Source organism: Bombina bombina, chromosome 4 (genome assembly GCF_027579735.1).
Source record: "Bombina bombina isolate aBomBom1 chromosome 4, aBomBom1.pri, whole genome shotgun sequence".
Lineage (NCBI taxonomy): Eukaryota > Metazoa > Chordata > Amphibia > Anura > Bombinatoridae > Bombina > Bombina bombina.
This window is the reverse complement of record NC_069502.1, coordinates 1,105,762,701-1,105,776,446: the sequence shown is the minus strand read 5'-3', so window position 1 is coordinate 1,105,776,446 and position 13,746 is coordinate 1,105,762,701. Positions and strand designations below refer to the sequence as shown.

General features: G+C 40.4%; 1 protein-coding gene across 1 annotated transcript in view; it reads left to right on the top strand.

Moving 5' to 3' along the window:
* BICRAL (BICRA like chromatin remodeling complex associated protein) overlaps positions 1-13,746 on the top strand; it is a 723,876-nt gene that overhangs the window by 164,159 nt on the left and 545,971 nt on the right.

Below are 13,746 nucleotides of genomic sequence, written 5' to 3'. Positions count from 1 at the left end.
ATCATAAAAGAATGATAGCTAAAATCCCTGATATTTATACCAAGAAACAAATACTTTTCAAATCTCGTTATAGATTTTTCTAGTAACATGCTTTCTGGTCTGAGAAAGGTTTCAACTATATCATCAATCTCCTTGTTTAAAAAGAGATCTTGAAGATAAAAGGTACCTTGAGACATTAGGTTGTTTCTTAGCGGAAGAGACCACAATAGACTACTAGACATATGAACTAGTTCTGCGAACCAAGTTCTTCGTTGTCAAGCTTAAGCGATCAGAATTACTGATGATAGCTTTAGTTTTAGCACAGTTATCAATATTGGCAGCAGAAATGACTTGAAGAAATATGTAGGAAGTTGAAATAATCAGGTAGCTGCTAAAGTATCTATATCTCCTGAGGGTCCCTGGATTTTATAAAATATCTGGGGAATTTGTTGATCAAACAAGAAATCATGAATTCTATCTCTTGTAGACACTATTGATATACAAACTGATAGAAGACATCCAGAAGAAAGACCAGTCCTCAGGATGAAGAGATTTCGGAGACTGAGCTGATCACCCTTGGGGAGGAATTGCTGAAAATGGACAGAGATTAATCTCTGCCTAAAACAAAAACACGGGACTCTACCTTCATCGCTAGGGAACTGAGGGCTCTCCCTTTATGGTTAAAAAAGGTCACTGCTGTGACATAGATTGTTTGAAGTCACAGACAAGACTCTTCATTCAGGAGGAGTCAGCTTTGGAAGGCCCTGAAGAAAACACAGAGTTCTTAAATATTTATTGGTAATCTTGCATCCAATATTGGAATGAAGGCAGGCAGCGATGAAGGAACAGCAGCAACTATGAAACTAGCAAGTAAAATGCATTGCTGCTGAACGTTCCTTTCATCGCTGCTACCTGTAACATCGAATTGATACACCTGGGTGCTCTGAACCTGCAGCACCCACCTTAGCATGGCTCTGACCTTTGCAAAAGTGGTGGCTGAAATTAATGTCCACAGCAAAAACAAAAGTAAAACAATTTATGAAAATATTGTACAAACCACTTTGGAGATGCTTTTGGTGTTACAGCAGTCAAGATGCTATAATGTTTCAACTATATTCGCAGCCTCCACAGGGCTACATTCATAGCTAATTAAAAATGTACTAGTCCACAAAACAGTTATATTGAGTAGCTGGTATGTTAACTGTAATACATATACTGTAAGTATAGCTTATACTGTGTACATTGGAAATATGGCGAGTAGTTTATATTAAACGCTGATTTAATAGTAAACATATTATGCTACATAAAATTATGGTAATGCTCTAGTGGCACATCACAAATCTATTAAAAGGATACTATACCCACATTTTTTCTTTCATGATTTCGATAGAGCATGCAATTTTAAACAACTTTCTAATTTACTCCTATTATAATTTTTTCTTCAGTATCTTGGTATCTTTATTTGAAAAGCAGGGATGTAAGCTTAGGAGCCAGCCCATTTTTGGTTCAGAACCTGGGTAGCGCTTGCTGATTGGTGGCTAAATGGCGTCCCCATTCAGCAAGCGCTACCCAGGGTGACACTTAAATTTATTTCTATTTTCAAATTTGCTTTGTTCTATGGGTATTCATTGTTAAAAAAATAATAATAATTATATATATATATATATATGTACATATCCTACACTAGTGGGAGCTAGCTGGTAATTGGTGTCTGCACATATTTGTCTCTTGTGATTGGCTAACTAGATGTATTCTGCTAGCTCTCAGTAGTGCATTGCTGCTCATTCAGCAAAGGACATTAAGACAATTTGATAATAGAATTAAATTGCAAAGTTGTTTAAAAGTGTATGAATCCTGAATGAATTTTTTTTTGTTTCATGTCCCTTTAACAATCCAGCTGTAGCCTGTGGGAGTTGTCTCTACCTGCCAATGGGCAAAAATATAGCATGCAATGGTATATACAATACAGATTTCATGCTAGTGTAATAAAAAAAAAAAAAAAAGCATTTAACATTTCTTTTAAAGCTATTCCAAAATTCCGTTAATTATTATTATGCTATATGCCTTTAAGGTGGAGGTGGAGATGACTCCATTTGTGTACTTCAGAATTTTGATTTTTTTAATGAAGTGGCTTTTGAAAGCTTGTCAATTTTATTTAAATTTATACCAGCCATAATGAATATAAACACTGTGACGTAATCAAAATCACTTAGAGCTTATAAAATATGAGTAATGTCTTTGTTGATTATAAGAATGTGTCTAGCTCCCCGTAAGAAGAAATTTATCAGGAACTCATTACAATAATGCAGCACAATAAAAGTTTGCAGAATTGGGGTTAGAGAGCCAAAAATATGTTAGCATGTAAATAAATACTCTCTAAGTCAGCAATTTTGCAGGATAATATAAATTCTGTAACTATAAGTTGTGGGAAAACGTAATAAAAGGCTGCAGTACAAAGTAAAACGTTAGACTCAGTCTCATAGCCTGCATAAGATCTTCCACAAAGTGATGAAATTATATTTGGTGTAGAGAGCTGTACCACTTGCCTTACATATACTGGGGCCTATTTAATATGGTGCGAGCAGACATGATCTGATATTGCGGATCATGTCCGCTGCACATCGATAAATGCGGACAGCATACGCTGTCGGTATTTATCATTGCACCAGCAGATCAGGTGAACTGCTGGTGCAATGCCACCCCCTGCAGATTTGCGGCCAATTGGCCGCTAGCTGGGGGTGTTAATCAATTCGATCCGGCTGATTTCTGTGCGCCGCCTCAGAGCAGACGGACAGGTTATGGAGCAGCGGTCTCTAGACCGCTGCTTCATAACTTCTGTTTCCATACGGAGCTTGATAAATATGCCCCACTGTGTGGAAGTCTATTAGGGCAATGTGTACAGGTATACCTCACTTTACAGCACTTCACTTTACAGCGCTTCGATAATACAGCGCTTTGTGGAGCTGAAGTTCAACCTCCAAGGAATTTGAAACAGTGCTGTAATCATCGTGAGATTGCGAGAAAAGTGACTGGCACCATTTTGTTATGTGCAGTTCATTTTGTTTACAGCATTACAGTGCAATCTGTGTCTCAGTGCTATAGTCTGGCAAATTTTACTACAGTAATTGTCACTATTTTACAGGTACAGTTTTTATTGAATACTAATTGAATACTGTGCTGTGCTGGTGTTAAACTAAACTTAGCACTATTGCACCCCTAATATATGTTAGTTCAAACATGTTTTCAAGCTTTTCAACACACTTGCAAGTGAAAAGAAAGCTAAAACTGACTTGTTTCACTTTAAGGCGGTTTTTACTTTACAGCGGGGCTCCGGTCCCTAACCCGCTGTATGAGCGGGGTATACCTGTATGACTTTATTTATGATCCATGTAGCTCACCACTGATGTTACTCCATATGCAGGATGTTGTGGCCGCATGGTATCGTGTTGTAAAGAGCCGGCCTGTGTGACGCCATACATTTTAAGTTACCATGTGCACACCGCTAGATTCTGGAGGCCGCAGTGTTAATCGTGCATATCGCTCGATAACACAGCTGTTTAATTACAAAATACACGCCCGGGTGCTCCAAATGTCGTGCCATTCACCCAACAGCGGTCATTAACAGCAATTAGCCAACCGGAGCACACTGATTATGTGGCCATCTTAGGCGTGACCGGCTCCGCTCCCTCCAATTAGCTATGATTTAGCAGTCAGAATATTTTTCCCTCGGAAGATGCAATTCGTCTCTATGGTATAATAGACAAATTTGTATTTTGTAAATATTTACTTAAAAACAAGTCAGTGGGGCCTAGTTATCAAGCCGTCAACCTCAAATACGCTGGAATTCCGCAGCGTATTTGTGGCGAGGCTGATTCGCCTTAGTTATCAAAGGCTCCAGACCGGCAAAAGTAGAATTTAGTGACGTAAACTTCGATCCGCCGGACTCAGTCCGACACAGATCGATTCTTACGTCACTCCAGATGTTCCGCACACAAGTGCTGCACATTCTCACTACTTTTGCTAGTTATCAAAAAACTAGCAGGTACGCTCGGCACTTTTACCGCCCAGCGTATCTGGTTTTCAAACCGCCACCCCTGGAGGCGGCGGATCCCATAGGAATCAATGGGAGTCTGACCATAGCTAAAGTACAAGTTCGCTGCTGACAGACATCCCATTGATTCCTATGGGAGATGTCTACACCTAACACCCTAACATGTACCCCGAGTCTAAACATCCCTAATCTGCCCCCCCTACACCGCCGCAACTAAATAAATTTATTACCCCCTAAACCGCCGCTCCCGGAGCCCACCGCAAGCTACTCTATACATATTAACCCCTAAACCGCCGCTCCCGGAGCCCACCGCAAGCTACTCTATACATATTAACCCCTAAACCGCCGCTCCCGGAGCCCACCACAAGCTACTCTATACATATTAACCCCTAAACCGCCGCTCCCGGAGCCCACCACAACTATAATAAATGTATTAACCCCTAAACCGCCGCTCCCTGAACCCGCCGCAACCTATATTAAATTTATTAACCCCTATCCTGCCCCCCCTACACCGTCGTCACCTATAATAAATTTATTAACCCCTATCCTGCCCCCCCTACACTGCCGCCACTGTAATAAAATTATTAACCCCTAAACCTAAGTCTAACACTAACCCTAACACCCCCCTAACTTAAATATTAATTAAATAAATCTAAATCATATTTCTATTATTAACTAAATTAATCCTATTTAAAACTAAATACTTACCTTTAAAATAAACCCTAATATAGCTACAATATAAATAATAATTATATTGTAGCTATCTTAGGTTTTTTTTTTATTTTACAGGCAACTTTCAATTTATTTTAACTAGGTACAATAGCTATTAAATAGTTATTAACTATTTAATAGCTACCTAGCTAAAATAAAGAGAAATGTACCTGTAAAATAAAAACTAACCTAAGTTACAATTACACCTAACACTACACTATACTTTAATAAATTATTCCTATTTAAAACTAAATACTTACCTGTAAAATAAACCCTAAGATAGCTACAATGTAATTAAGAATTACATTGTAGCTATTGTAGGATTAATATTTATTTTACAGGTAACTTTGTATTTATTTTAGCTAGTTAGAATAGTTATTAAATAGTTATTAACTATTTAATAACTACCTAGCTAAAAGAAATACAAAATTACCTGTAAAATAAATCCTAACCTAAGTTACAATTAAACCTAATACTACACTATCATTAAAGTAATTAAATAAACTACCTACAAATAACTACAATTAAATACAATTACATAAACTAACTAAAGTACAAAAAATAAAAAAAGCTAAGTTACAAAAAATAAAAAAATAAGTTACAAACATTTTAAAAATATTACAACAATTTTAAGCTACTTACACCTAATCTAAGCCAGTGATTTTTAACCTTTTTTTTGCCGTGGCACACTTTTTTACATAAAAAAATCATGTGGCACACCACCATCCCAAAATTTAAAAAAAATCACACATTGTAGCCTAATACAGCATATATATATACACATACACACAAACACACACATACTGTATGTATTGTGCTGTTATGCCATGCCTCCTACAAACTACCCCTGCACTGGGAGTAAAAAACAAGCAAAGTTTAAAAAATATGTAACACTGTTGTCAGTCTGCCGTGGCACACCTGAGGATCTCTCACGGCACACTAGTGTGCCACGGCACACTGGTTGAAAAACACTGATCTAAGCCCCCTAATAAAATAACAAACCCCCCCAAAATAAAAAAATGCCCTACCCTATTCTAAATTAAATAAAGTTCAAAGCTCTTTTACCTTACCAGCCCTTAAAAGGGCCTTTTGTGGGGGCATGCCCCAAAGTTCAGCTCTTTTGCCTGTAAAAGAAAAATACAACCCCCCCAACATTAAAACCCACCACCCACATACCCCTAATCTAACCCAAACCCCCTTAAAATAACCTAACACTAATCCCCTGAAGATCATCCTACCTTTAGTTGTCTTCACTCAGCCGAGCCACCGATGGAACTGAAGAGGACATCCGGACCGGCAGAAGTTATCCTCCAAGGGGCGCTGAAGAAATCTTCCATCCGATGAAGTGATCCTCCAAGCGGCGCTGAAGAAATCTTCCATCCGGGCGAGGTCATCTTCCAAGAGGCGCTGAAGAAGTCTTCTCTCCGGGCGAGGTCATCGTCGAAGCCAGGTCTTGAATCTTCATCCCGCCGATGCGGAACATCCTCCTTTCCCGACGAACTACCGACGAATGAAGGCTCCTTTAAGGGACGTCATCCAAGATGGCGTCCCTTCAATTCCGATTGGCTGATAGGATTCTATCAGCCAATCGGAATTAAGGTAGGAAAAATCTGATTGGCTGATGGAATCAGCCAATCAGATTCAAGTTCAATCCGATTGGCTGATCCAATCAGCCAATCAGATTGAGCTCGCATTCTGTTGGCTGTTCCGATCAGCCAATAGAATGCGAGCTCAATCTGATTGGCTGATTGGATCAGCCAATCGGATTGAACTTGAATCTGATTGGCTGATTCCATCAGCCAATCAGATTTTTCCTACCTTAATTCCGATTGGCTGATAGAATCCTATCAGCCAATCGGAATTGAAGGGACGCCATCTTGGATGACATCCCTTAAAGGAGCCTTCATTCGTCGGTAGTTCGTCGGGAAAGGAGGATGTTCCGCGTCGGCGGGATGAAGATTCAAGACCCGGCTTCGACGATGACCTCGCCCGGATAGAAGACTTATTCAGCGCCTCTTGGAAGATGACCTCGCCCGGATGGAAGATTTCTTCAGCGCCGCTTGGAGGATAACTTCTGCCGGTCCGGATGTCCTCTTCAGTTCCATCGGTGGCTCGGCTGAGTGAAGACAACTAAAGGTAGGATGATCTTCAGGGGATTAGTGTTAGGTTATTTTAAGGGGGGTTTGGGTTAGATTAGGGGTATGTGGGTGGTGGGTTTTAATGTTGGGGGGGGGGTTGTATTTTTCTTTTACAGGCAAAAGAGCTGAACTTTGGGGCATGCCCCCAAAAAAGGCCCTTTTAAGGGCTGGTAAGGTAAAAGAGCTTTGAACTTTATTTAATTTAGAATAGGGTAGGGCATTTTTTTATTTTGGGTGGGTTTGTTATTTTATTAGGGGGCTTAGATTAGGTGTTAGTAGCTTAAAATTGTTGTAATATTTTTAAAATGTTTGTAACTTATTTTTTTATTTTTTGTAACTTAGCTTTTTTTATTTTTTGTACTTTAGTTAGTTTATGTAATTGTATTTAATTGTAGTTATTTGTAGGTAGTTTATTTAATTAATTTAATGATAGTGTAGTATTAGGTTTAATTGTAACTTAGGTTAGGATTTATTTTACAGGTAATTTTGTATTTCTTTTAGCTAGGTAGTTATTAAATAGTTAATAACTATTTAAAAACTATTCTAACTAGCTAAAATAAATACAAAGTTACCTGTAAAATAAATATTAATCCTACAATAGCTACAATGTAATTCTTAATTACATTGTAGCTATCTTAGGGTTTATTTTACAGGTAAGTATTTAGTTTTAAATAGGAATAATTTATTAAAGTATAGTGTAGTGTTAGGTGTAATTATAACTTAGGTTAGGATTTATTTTACAGGTACATTTCTCTTTATTTCTTCTGTTATGTGTGATCAGTCCACGGGTCATCATTACTTCTGGGATATAACTCCTCCCCAACAGGAAATGCAAGAGGATTCACCCAGCAGAGCTGCATATAGCTCCTCCCCTCTACGTCAGTCCCAGTCATTCTCTTGCACCCAACGACTAGATAGGATGTGTGAGAGGACTATGGTGATTATACTTAGTTTTTATGACTTCAATCAAAAGTTTGTTATTTTATAATAGCACCGGAGCGTGTTATTACTTCTCTGGCAGACTTTGAGGAAGAATCTACCAGAGTTTTTACTATGATTTTAACCGGAGTAGTTAAGATCATATTGCTGTTCTCGGCCATCTGAGGGAGGTAAAAGCTTCAGATCAGGGGACAGGGGCAGATGAATCTGCATTGAGGTATGTAGCAGTTTTTTATTTTCTGAATGGAATTGATGAGAAAATCCTGCTATACCGTTATAATGACATGTATGTATACACTTCAGTATTCTGGGAATGGTACTTCACCGGAACTACTCTGTTAAAGGTCACTAATCTTTTTAATAAGTATTATATCATGTTAAACGTTTTTGCTGGAATGTAGAACCGTTTACATTGCTGAGGTACTGAGTAAATAAATGTTTGGGCTTTATTTTCCACTTGGCAGTAGTTTGTTTTGAATTGTGACAGTTTCGTTTCTCTTCACTGCTGTGTGTGAGAGGGAGGGGCCGTTTTTGGCGCTCTTTGCTACGCATCAACAATTTCCAGTCAGCTATTATTATTTTTCCTGCATGATCCGGTTCATCTCTGACAGATCTCAGGGGTCTTCAAACTTCTTGAAGGGAGGTACATTCTCTCAGCAGAGCTGTGAGAATTTTTTATATTGACTGTGGATAAAGACGTTACTTAATAATTTTTATGTCAAATTAGTTATGTTATCTTACTAATGGGAACAAAACCTTTGCTAAAAGTTGTGTTGTTTTAAAGTTGATGCTATAACTGTTTCTCAGTTCATTATCTCAACTGTCATTTAATCGTTTAAGTACCTCTTTGAGGCACAGTACGTTTTTTGCTAAAAAAGATTATAAACAGGTTGCAAGTTATTGCTAGTGTGTTAAACATGTCTGACTCAGAAGATATCTGTGTCATTTGTTCCAATGCCAAGGTGGAGCCCAATAGAAATTTATGTACTAACTGTATTGATGCTACTTTAAATAAAAGTCAATCTGTACAATGTGAACAAATTTCACCAATCTGCGAGGGGAGAGTTATGCCGACTAACTCGCCTCACGCGGCAGTACCTGCATCTCCCGCCCGGGAGGTGCGTGATATTATGGCGCCTAGTACATCTGGGCGGCCATTACAGATAACATTACAAGATATGGCTACTGTTATGACTGAAGTTTTGTCTAAATTACCAGAACTAAGAGGCAAGCGTGATCACTCTGGGGTGAGAACAGAGTGCGCTGACAATACTAGGGCCATGTCTGATACTGCGTCACAGCTTGCAGAGCATGAGGACGGAGAGCTTCATTCTGTGGGTGACGGTTCTGATCCAAACAGATTGGATTCAGATATTTCAAATTTTAAATTTAAATTGGAGAACCTCCGTGTATTACTAGGGGAGGTCTTAGCAGCTCTCAATGATTGTAACACCGTTGCAATACCAGAGAAACTATGTAGGTTGGATAAATACTTTGCGGTACCGGCGAGTACTGACGTTTTTCCTATACCTAAGAGATTAACTGAAATTGTTACTAAGGAGTGGGATAGACCCGGTGTGCCGTTCTCACCCCCTCCAATATTTAGAAAGATGTTTCCAATAGACGCCACCACTCGGGACTTATGGCAAACGGTCCCTAAGGTGGAGGGAGCAGTTTCTACTCTAGCTAAGCGTACCACTATCCCGGTGGAGGATAGCTGTGCCTTTTCAGATCCAATGGATAAAAAATTAGAGGGTTACCTTAAGAAAATGTTTGTTCAACAAGGTTTTATTTTGCAACCCCTTGCATGTATCGCGCCGATTACGGCTGCGGCAGCATTTTGGATTGAGTCTCTGGAAGAGAACCTTAGTTCATCTACGCTAGACGACATTATGGACAGGCTTAGAGTCCTTAAACTAGCTAATTCATTCATTTCGGAGGCCGTAGTACATTTAACCAAACTTACGGCTAAGAACTCAGGATTCGCCATACAGGCACGTAGGGCACTGTGGCTAAAATCCTGGTCAGCTGATGTTACTTCTAAGTCCAAATTACTTAATATACCTTTCAAGGGGCAGTCCTTATTTGGGCCCGGTTTGAAAGAAATTATCGCTGACATTACAGGAGGTAAGGGCCACGCCCTACCTCAAGACAAAGCCAAAGCTAAGGCTAGACAGTCTAATTTTCGTCCCTTTCGGAATTTCAAAACAGGAGCAGCATCAACCTCCACTGCACCAAAACAGGAAGGAGCTGTTGCTCGTTACAGGCAAGGCTGGAAGCCCAACCAGTCCTGGAACAAGGGCAAACAGGCCAGGAAACCTGCTGCTGCCCCAAAGACAGCATGAACCGAGAGCCCCCGATCCGGGACCGGATCTAGTGGGGGGCAGACTTTCTCTCTTCGCCCAGGCCTGGGCAAGAGATGTTCAGGATCCCTGGGCGCTAGAGATCATATCTCAGGGATACCTTCTAGACTTCAAATTATCTCCCCCAAGAGGGAGATTTCATCTGTCAAGATTGTCAACAAACCAGATAAAGAAAGAAGCGTTTCTACGCTGTGTACAAGATCTGTTATTAATGGGAGTGATCCATCCGGTTCCGCGGTCGGAACAAGGACAAGGGTTCTACTCAAACCTGTTTGTGGTTCCCAAAAAAGAGGGAATTTTCAGACCAATCTTAGATTTAAAGATTCTAAACAAATTCCTAAGAGTTCCATCGTTCAAAATGGAAACTATTCGGACAATCTTGCCCATGATCCAAAAGGGTCAGTACATGACCACAGTGGATTTAAAAGATGCTTACCTTCACATACCGATCCACAAAGATCATCACCGGTATCTACGGTTTGCCTTCCTAGACAGGCACTACCAGTTTGTAGCTCTTCCATTCGGATTGGCTACGGCCCCAAGAATTTTCACAAAGATTCTAGGTGCCCTCCTGGCGGTACTAAGACCGCGAGGGATTTCGGTAGCTCCGTACCTAGACGACATTCTAATACAAGCTTCAAGCTTTCAAACTGCCAAGTCTCATACAGAGTTAGTTCTGGCATTTCTAAGGTCGCATGGATGGAAAGTGAACGAAAAGAAGAGTTCTCTTTTTCCTCTCACAAGAGTTCCATTCTTGGGGACTCTTATAGATTCTGTAGAAATGAAGATTTACCTGACAGAGGACAGGTTAACAAAGCTTCAAGATGCATGCCGTGTCCTTCATTCCATTCAACACCCGTCAGTAGCTCAATGCATGGAGGTGATAGGCTTAATGGTAGCGGCAATGGACATAGTACCTTTTGCACGCCTACACCTCAGACCGCTGCAATTATGCATGCTAAGTCAGTGGAATGGGGATTACTCAGATTTGTCCCCTACTCTGAATCTGAATCAAGAGACCAGAAATTCTCTTCTATGGTGGCTTCATCGGCCACACCTGTCCAGGGGGATGCCATTCAGCAGGCCAGACTGGACAATTGTAACAACAGACGCCAGCCTACTAGGTTGGGGCGCTGTCTGGAATTCTCTGAAGGCTCAGGGATTATGGAATCAGGAGGAGAGTCTCCTTCCAATAAACATTCTGGAATTGAGAGCAGTTCTCAATGCCCTTCTGGCTTGGCCCCAATTAACAACTCGGGGGTTCATCAGGTTTCAGTCGGACAATATCACGACTGTAGCTTACATCAACCATCAGGGAGGGACAAAAAGCTCCCTAGCAATGATGGAAGTATCAAAGATAATTCGATGGGCAGAGTCTCACTCTTGCCACCTGTCAGCAATCCACATCCCGGGAGTGGAGAACTGGGAGGCGGATTTCTTGAGTCGCCAGACTTTTCATCCGGGGGAGTGGGAACTTCATCCGGAGGTCTTTGCCCAAATACTTCGACGTGGGGGCAAACCACAGATAGATCTCATGGCGTCTCGCCAGAACGCCAAGCTTCCTCACTACGGGTCCAGATCCAGGGATCCGGGAGCGGTTCTGATAGATGCTTTGACAGCACCTTGGAACTTCGGGATGGCTTATGTGTTTCCACCCTTCCCGCTGCTTCCTCGATTGATTGCCAAAATCAAACAGGAGAGAGCATCAGTGATTCTAATAGCACCTGCATGGCCACGCAGGACTTGGTATGCAGATCTAGTGGACATGTCATCCTGTCCGCCTTGGTCTCTACCTCTAAGACAGGACCTTCTGATACAGGGTCCGTTCAAACATCAAAATCTAACTTCTCTGAAGCTGACTGCTTGGAAATTGAACGCTTGATTTTATCAAAACGTGGTTTTTCTGAGTCGGTTATTGATACCCTGATACAGGCTAGGAAGCCTGTTACCAGAAAGATTTACCATAAAATATGGCGTAAATACCTATACTGGTGTGAATCCAAACGTTACTCCTGGAGTAAGGTTAGGATCTCTAGGATCTTGTCCTTTCTACAAGAAGGCTTAGAAAAGGGTTTATCGGCTAGTTCATTAAAGGGACAGATTTCAGCTCTGTCCATCTTGTTACACAGGCGTCTGTCAGAAAATCCAGACGTCCAGGCCTTTTGTCAGGCTTTAGCTAGGATCAAGCCTGTGTTTAAAGCGGTTGCTCCACCATGGAGTTTAAACTTAGTTCTTAACGTTTTACAGGGTGTTCCGTTTGAACCCCTTCATTCCATTGATATGAAATTGTTATCTTGGAAAGTTCTGTTTTTAATGGCTATTTCCTCGGCTCGAAGAGTCTCTGAGTTATCAGCATTACATTGTGATTCTCCTTATCTGATTTTTCACTCAGACAAGGTAGTTCTGCGTACTAAACCTGGGTTCTTACCTAAGGTAGTTACTAACAGGAATATCAATCAAGAGATTGTTGTTCCATCCTTGTGTCCAAATCCTTCTTCAAAGAAGGAACGTCTTCTACACAATCTGGATGTAGTTCGTGCCCTCAAGTTCTACTTGCAGGCAACTAAAGATTTTCGTCAAACTTCTTCCCTGTTTGTCGTTTATTCTGGACAGAGGAGAGGTCAAAAAGCTTCTGCTACTTCTCTCTCTTTTTGGCTTCGTAGCATAATACGGTTAGCCTATGAGACTGCTGGACAGCAGCCTCCTGAAAGAATTACAGCCCACTCCACTAGAGCTGTGGCTTCCACTTGGGCCTTTAAGAATGAGGCCTCTGTTGAACAGATTTGCAAGGCTGCAACTTGGTCTTCGCTTCATACTTTTTCCAAATTTTACAAATTTGATACTTTTGCTTCTTCGGAGGCTATTTTTGGGAGAAAGGTCCTTCAGGCAGTGGTTCCTTCTGTATAATGAGCCTGCCTATCCCTCCCGTCATCCGTGTACTTTTGCTTTGGTATTGGTATCCCAGAAGTAATGATGACCCGTGGACTGATCACACATAACAGAAGAAAACATAATTTATGCTTACCTGATAAATTCCTTTCTTCTGTTGTGTGATCAGTCCACGGCCCGCCCTGTTTTTAAGGCAGGTAAATATTTTTTTTTTAAAATTATACTCCAGTCACCACTTCACCCTTGGTTACTCCTTTCTCGTTGATTCTTGGTCGAATGACTGGGACTGACGTAGAGGGGAGGAGCTATATGCAGCTCTGCTGGGTGAATCCTCTTGCATTTCCTGTTGGGGAGGAGTTATATCCCAGAAGTAATGATGACCCGTGGACTGATCACACAACAGAAGAAAGGAATTTATCAGGTAAGCATAAATTATGTTTTTAGCTAGGTAAGCTATTAAATAGTTAATAACTATTTAATATCTATTGTACCTAGTTAAAATAAATTGAAAGTTGCCTGTAAAATAAAAAAAAAACCTAAGATAGCTACAATATAATTATTATTTATATTGTAGCTATATTAGGGTTTATTTTAAAGGTAAGTATTTAGTTTTAAATAGGATTAATTTAGTTAATAATAGAAATATGATTTAGATTTATTTAATTAATATTTAAGT